Source organism: Zootoca vivipara, chromosome 8 (genome assembly GCF_965207765.1).
Source record: "Zootoca vivipara chromosome 8, rZooViv2.hap1.1, whole genome shotgun sequence".
NCBI lineage: Eukaryota > Metazoa > Chordata > Lepidosauria > Squamata > Lacertidae > Zootoca > Zootoca vivipara.
Window position 1 is genome coordinate 80,839,258 of NC_142591.1, and position 7,670 is coordinate 80,846,927.

Below are 7,670 nucleotides of genomic sequence, written 5' to 3' on the forward strand. Positions count from 1 at the left end.
AAACCCAAAGCCACAGCTGGATGTAAGCAATGTACCACTTTTATTGCTCATAAGGTGCTGTGGAGCCTGGCTGATCCCTGCGCCGGTGGCTTATTTTTAGCCCAAGCAATCACCGAGGTTAGCAAACATTTATTTCACCCTATTGTTGAGCTGCTCATTTTCTGTTCTCTATCGGAAGAAGGCAAGGCCTGCATGACATGAGTAATTTCTTTAACTCCCAACTATGATTAATGTTTTCCCAGTTTCCAGAATATTGCAAGGCTTGCCACAGCTGAGAGATCTTGAATAGGGAGATTAAAAATGCTAAGGGCTTTAGACAATTCCTCTTTCCCCAGTTTGGGCACTGTTGGGGGAGTAGATGGTGAACTGACACCAAAGAAATCCTAGGTTCTTGTGGATAGAGGCAGTGTGCCTGACCAGCCAAAACTATACTGTGCTTCTGTCATGACACCAAGCCACAGAAGACAGAATCCGAATTCAAAATGATCATAACCTATCAAAATGAATTTCAACAGGGACAAATGTAAGGTTCTGTGCTTAGGCATGACAAACCAGATGTACAAATATAGGATGGGGGGCACCCGGCTTACTAGTAGTACATGTGAAAAGGATTCTAGGGGTCTTGGTGGACCACAATCTTAACATGAGTCAACAGTGTGAGGCAGCAGCAAAACAAGCTAATGCTGTTCTAGGCTGCATCAACAGAAGTATAGTGTCCAGATCAATGGATGAAGGTTGTTGTTTAGTTGTTTAGTCGTGTCCGACTCTTCGTGACCCCATGGACCACAGCATGCCAGGCACTCCTGTCTTCCACTGCCTCTCACAGTTTGGTCAGACTCATGTTCATAGCTTCGAGAACACTGTCCAACCATCTCGTCCTCTGTCACCCCCTTCTCCTTGTGCCCTCCATCTTTCCCAACATCAGGGTCTTTTCCAGGGTGTCTTCCCTTCTCATGTGGTGGCCAAAGTTTAATAGTACCAATCTATTCTGCCTTAGGCAGACCACACTTGGAATACTGTGTCCAATTTTGGGCATCTCATTTTAAGAAAGAGGTTGACAAGCTAGAAGTTGTGCAGAAGAGGGCAACCAAGATGATCAAGGGACTGGAAACCAAACTTTAAGAGGAGCGCTTAAAAGAGCTGGGTATGTTTACCCTGGGAAAGTGGAGATTGAGAGGAGATAGGATAGCCATCTTCAAATATCACATGGAAGAGGGAACATGCTTGTTTTCTCTGGCTCTGGAGAGTAGAATTGGAACCAATGGCTTCAAGTTACAAGAACGGAGATTCCGACTAAACATAAGAAAAAAACTTTTTGACAGTAAGAGCTGCTTGACAGTGGAACGGACTCCCTCGGGAGCTTGTGGGGTCTCCATCCTTGGAGGCTTTTAGGCAGAGGTTAGATGACCATCTGCCATGGATGCTTTAGTCGCAATTCCTGCTTTGCAGAGGGTTGGATGAGATGACCCTTGGGGTTCCCTTCCAACTCTATGATTCTAAGATTCTATATCAACACATAAGGGAACTCCTTGTAACATCCTTCTCTAATATTGCTGAAGGTAATCTGTTCAGTACAGTACACTGTAACACTTCTACTGACTAGGATGGCAGTCCCCACTCTTATTTAGTTATTTATTACATTTATATACAGTACCACCTTTTATTTTCCCAAGGAGCTCAAGGTGGTGTAAATGGTTCTACCCCCTCCCCATTTAATGTTTAATGCTGTACTGTTTTAATATTCGGTTGGAAGCCGCCCAGAGTGGCTGGGGAAACCCAGCCAGATGGGCAGGGTATAAATAATAAATTATTATTATTATTATTATTATTATTATTATTATTATTATTATGCTCCAACCATTACACCAAGTGTGGGTAAGGACTGTCTTCTTTTGATTATCTGAAAGTTGCTCTGGGAGACTTTATTGCTGAAGATTGAGGTACAAATGCTCTAAATTACAAACAAACAAGAACAGAGCAGGAAGAGCAATCAATCAGTTGCACCTTGTAGTTTTCCAGGGGGAGATTTACAGAGACCTTTTACAGGTGGCACAGGAAGCAGGGACAGACACACTTTCACCCACTGACAGTAGCTGTGGGCAGCTGTTTCTTTCCATATCATATCCTGTTTCACCTAATGTAGTGCATTTTAAAATGTTATTCTCATGAGTATATGCATTTCTATCTGTACTTTATTTTAATATATGCATTTCTTGGTATGCATTATTTGCCTGCGGAACTGCATCGCAAAATTCATTTCGAAGGATGGTTGCGTTCCTGTTCTCATACCCTTTTGGAAAATGCTAATCAGGTAGGTTCACCTTTATGGGCAAAATGAACCGACTTCTCCTTGATCCCTGGAGCTGGTAATAATAGCTGCATTCCCAACAGTAGTCAACCTCCCTTTCCCCTTCGTTAAATTTTGCAGTTTCCCCTGCTTCACCGAGACAGGTAGCAAAACATTATTTCGGCATGTTTCATTTTATCTGCTGTGCCATCTGTTTGTGGGGGGGAAGGAGTTAGGAATAGTTTCAGGTAAAAGCACACTGGGGATTTGGTTATGGAGAAAATGAAATTGTGTTGGCTGGAACAGGTCCCAGGCTCTAGAGCTGGGATGTGCCGTGGTTAAATACACCAGAGGTCTCTCTTCATTTCCATAGTGCAATGATCAGGAAGCATAGGGCAGGCGAGTTAGCAAGTGCTCTCTAGGGCTGTATTCACATGGCATTTATTCCATTCCACTGACAACCCCCTGTTAATTTCCACATTATATTTGAGCTTTCACACAACATAAACACCACTTCCAAAACTATAGTGGAACATAATGCATATTAAGCACTCATTTTTGTATTATTTGCAAAGATATGTTTTCTGGAAGCAAATAACATGGAAATGAGCACTAAACTTGTGCTATGAAGGTAAACGGTAAAGGACCCCTGAACAGTTAAGTCCAGTCAAAGAAGACTATAGGGTTGCGGCGCTCATCTCGCTTCAGGCCGAGGGAGCTGGTGTTTGTCCACAGACAGCTTTCTGGGTCATGTGACCAGCAGGACTAGACAGCTTTTTGTGCAATGGAACACCGTGGTGGAAATCAGAGCACACGGAAATGCTGCTTACCTTCCCGCCACAGTGGTACCAATTTATCTACTTGCACTGGTGCACTTTCGAACTGCTAGGTTGGCAGGAGCTGGGACAGAGCAACAGGAGCTCACCCTGTCACGGGGGATTCAAACCACCAACCTTCTGATCGGCAAGCAGGTGTAAATATTAAGAGATAACAATATGGAAATTAATGAAATGTAAGATGTAATTTGAAGAAAATCCAGTTTAAGAATGATATGAATATAAGAGCATTTAGCTAAAAGACAAAAAGTAAGATAGAAAAAATAAGGAGAAGTAGCAAATAGTTAAAGAACCAGAAGGGGAAGTTGAGGAAAGTCACAGAGTGGGGGGAGTTTTGTTTTATTTTTTAAAAAATATGATAAATGTGTTGAAGATTAAATTGCAAAATCAAATAAAAATTTTTATAAAGAAAACAGACTAAGCTTCTCCGCGAATGCTAGGTGTTTTGGAACCAGAAGTGAGGACTTGCAAATAGACAGAAGCTTTCCCCGGCATAACAAAAGGACAGGAAGGGAAGGAGAAGCGAACCCAAGTCATTTAGCAAAGCAGGACGGGGGGCTCCAAACTTGAACGTGAATTGACCGCTACAAACAGCAGCACATTCCAACCTCCCAGCTATAAGCACAAATGAAGTGTTTCCCATGTAAGCAATCAATTTGTTTCGTGCTCCACATCGGTAGACTGAAACAAACACGGACACCAGCAACCCTGGGAGGGAAGAGATTTCCACAAGAATATCTATTTGCAGCAAACACAAAACCCATCATGAGGAACATCATCTCTCTTGTGGAGCCAGAAGTAACTCGAGCTTCTAGAGATAACAGCATTTTCTTATAAATGGGCAAGTCAGATTCCTCCCCCCCCCCGCATTGCAGGGGCTTGGAGTAGATGACCCTTGGGTTCCTTCTATGAAAGTATAAAGAATGATCGCCGAAGAATTGATGCTTTTGAATTATGGTGCTGGAGGAAACTCTTGAGAGTCCCATGGACTGCAAGAAGATCAAACCTATCCATTCTTAAGGAAATCAGCCCTGAGTGCTCACTGGAAGGACAGATCGTGAAGCTGAGGCTCCAATACTTTGGCCACCTCATGAGAAGAGAAGACTCCCTGGAAAAGACCCTGATGTTGGGAAAGGTGGAGGGCACAAGGAGAAGGGGACGACAGAGGACGAGATGGTTGGACAGTGTTCTCGAAGCTACGAACATGAGATTGACCAAACTGCGGGAGGCAGTGGAAGACAGGAGTGCCTGGCGTGCTATGGTCCATGGGGTCACAAAGAGTCGGACACAACTAAATGACTAAACCAGTGTTTCCCAACCAGTGTGCCTCCAGATGTTTTGGGACTACAACTCCCATCATTCCTGACCACTGGTCTTGCTAGCTAGGGATGATGGGAGTTGTAGTCCCAAAACATCTGGAGGCACACTGGTTGGGAAGCACTGGACTAAACAACAACAAATAAAGAATGGCATTAGAATTTGTTTCTAATGCACTTTTTGAAAGAAGTGCCAGCACGAGGGGTTGGCATCATTCAACACCTGCTGAGGCTCACATCCCACTGGAGGGCCCAGGACTAATCTCTGTGGAGTCTCCTTACTCTCCAGCTCCTCTTCCTTGTGACTGCTACCTGTGCAGCCACCCTCTCCAAGTGAGCGTCCAGGCAGAGGAGCAAGGAGAAAGAGCAGGAACATGCTCTGCACACCCTCTCTCTCTATGGACATAAGAAGAACTCTTCTGGATCAAGGAGAAGTCCCAATTAGTCCAAAATACTCTTCTCAGAGTGCTCAGCCAGATGCCTCTGGGATTCCTAGCGATGAACATATAGTTGCATCGGATTCTCAGCACCTAAATATAGAAGCCTGTTGCCTCCAGCAGTGAACAGAGATGTCATGGCTAGTCGCTGCTCATTTCGCTGAACATCTGAGCTCTGATTTCAGTGGGGCACTGCCTGCAGAACATCTGGGAGCCTCAGAGAAGGGGCACATTTGGTCAGATCTCCTTCTCTGAATGTGCCACACACCCCCCTCTGTAATGTGAGAGATCTGTGGTCCCTGGAACAACCTCCCAGGCAATGTAGGACCACAGCCTTAGACTTGCACTATCAGAGGCAATGCATAAATTGAAACACGGCCATCTTTCAGAATTCCCACTTCTCCATATGTTGCAATGCACTTCTCCAGCCGAGAATTGCATACAAAAATGCATATCCCAGGTCTAAAAATATGTACGTTCCTGAAAATAGCATATTAGAAGAAATCACTTTGCAAAAGATTTTAGGCATATCAGGCAAATTGAATAAGAAATTAGGAGGAATCCACACTAGAATGGTGGTGAATTTTCTTTTAGAAAATCGCCAAAAATAGATATATCACAAATGGGTGCGTAAATGTGGAGAATATAACTTTGGACGGACAAATGAGAGATTATGAGAAACAGATATTGACAGTTTCACCCATCCTCGCACAGGGAATCATAATTCAGAGGAAGATAAAATGGTATAGGAGGACACATCAAGGAAGAAAACTACTTTCAGCTTCTCATGCCTCATGTCTGACCATCTTGTAGAATAGGCATTGGGAACATGTGGCCCTCTGGCTGTTTCCCATCAGCTCCAGCCAGTATGACCAATAATCAGGAATACTGGGAGTATGCCTGGAGGGCCTGCCAGTTCTGAACTGCCCTGTGATCTTCAGAAGAAGGGCGGTCTACAAATTTAATAAGCAACAACAACAGTGAATGCAACAAATAAATACATTTCCCCAAAACACCACCACTGGGGGGGGGGGCAGATAAGCAGCAGAGTGTGTGCTTGCATGCATAGGGACCTCAGCCCACAACAGTATCCATTGTAATAGTATCTGAAGGAACAGGTCTGAGCATGGGCAAAGCTGTCGCTTGCCAATAGCAGCTAATGTCCTAAGGCAAAGTCACTTTCCAGATACCAGCGTTAGTGCAGCTTACCTGATTGAAGCTGGGGGGGGGGGCGGCATAGTGGCTGTGGTGATGAAGCGGCAAACAGCAAAGTCAGGCTATATCAACACTGATCTTGGACAGGTGGTGGCTGCTGGAGCAGAGAACTCAGCATTGGGCTAGGCAGACCAGAGGGCTGATTTGGGTGGCGCTGTGGTCTAAACCACTGAGCCTCTTGGGCTTGCCGATCAAAAGGTCGGCAGTTCGAATCCATGCAACAGGGTGAGCTCCCGCTGCTCTGTCCCAGCTCCTGAAAACCTAGCAGTTCAAAAGCACGCCAGTGCAAGCAAATAAATAGGGACTGCTGCGGTGGGAAGGTAAACGGCGTTTCTGTGCACTCTGGTTTCCGTCACAGTGTGCCGTTGCGCCAGAAGCAGTTTATTCATGCTGGCCACATGACCCAGAAAGCTGTCTGTGGACAAACACCGGCTCCCTCAGCCTGAAGCAAGATGAGCACCACCACCCCATAGTCACCTTTGACTGGACTTTACCGTCCAGGGATCATTTGCCTTTACTTTACCTTCAGTTTCCAGTACCTTCTCGGAAGAAAAGCGGCAGCGATAGATTTGGATCACTGCTGTTTGCTCTGAGTCACTGGGCGAAGTTCTACGGGAAGCTCCGTAGATGCTTACAGTTTAGCATTTATGAAGCAATTTGCAGTGTTCAAACATGTATGCAGCCTCAAGATGCTTGGAGGAGAGGTGGGGCCCAAATAACAAATGAATATTTATAGGAGAGAGATGCAAGCAAGCATACCCAGCAACATTTGAAGACGATTTTACGATCTCCAACCGTAAATATCTAGGTGGTCCAGCAACACTTCCTTGCGTGTATGCTGGCTCCCTTGCACAGTAGAGGGACTATCGCACAGCCTAAGCATTGAAAGGATGGCATATGGCCGATGGCAATAAAACACTCGTGGAAGCAGTAAAGCTCAATCAAGCATTGTTTACTTGAAAGGCAATACCATTCTTGATGGTAGAAGACTATTTACAACTTAAAGGTAAAGGGACCCCTTAAGTCCAATTGTGAACGACTCTGGGGTTGCAGCGCTCATTTCGCTTTACAGGTCGAGGAAGCCGGTGTTTGTCTGCGTCCACAGACAGTTTTTCCGGGTCATGCGGCCATCATAACTAAGCCACTTCTGGCGAAGCCAGAGCAGCACACAGAAACACCGTTTACCTTCCCACCAGAGTGGTACCTATTTATCTACTTGCACTTTGACATGCTTTCGAACTGCTAGGTAGGCAGGAGGTAGGACCGAACAACGGGAGCTCACCCCTTCGCAGGGATTCGAACCACCGACCTTCCGATTGGCAAGTCCAAGTGGCACAGTGGTTTAGACCACAATGCTACCTGAGTCCCCTTTTACAACTTTACTACCACACAAATAATAAGGCACACTTCCGTTCTACATGCTGCCTGCACTCAGCTCAGTGGTCTCTCCCCTGCAGGAATCGCACAAATCCACATATATGGGCTCCTCAGCTATTTATTGCTGATGTAGGCTAAACAATCTTGCACGAATGGATCTTTCTCACTTACCCTAAAATCATTTACTATAAGAGCTTGCAGA

At 45.2% G+C, this 7,670-nt stretch overlaps 1 protein-coding gene across 1 annotated transcript in view; it reads right to left on the reverse strand.

Annotated features, from left to right (window-relative positions):
* FAM135B (family with sequence similarity 135 member B) overlaps nt 1-6,720 on the reverse strand; it is a 114,431-nt gene extending 107,711 nt beyond the window's left edge. Inside the window, exon 1 of the mRNA XM_035125308.3 lies at nt 6,615-6,720. The gene's annotated coding sequence lies outside the window, so the exon portion shown is untranslated. The remainder of the gene's footprint in view (nt 1-6,614) is intronic.
* Between the last annotated feature and the right edge of the window lie 950 nt (nt 6,721-7,670).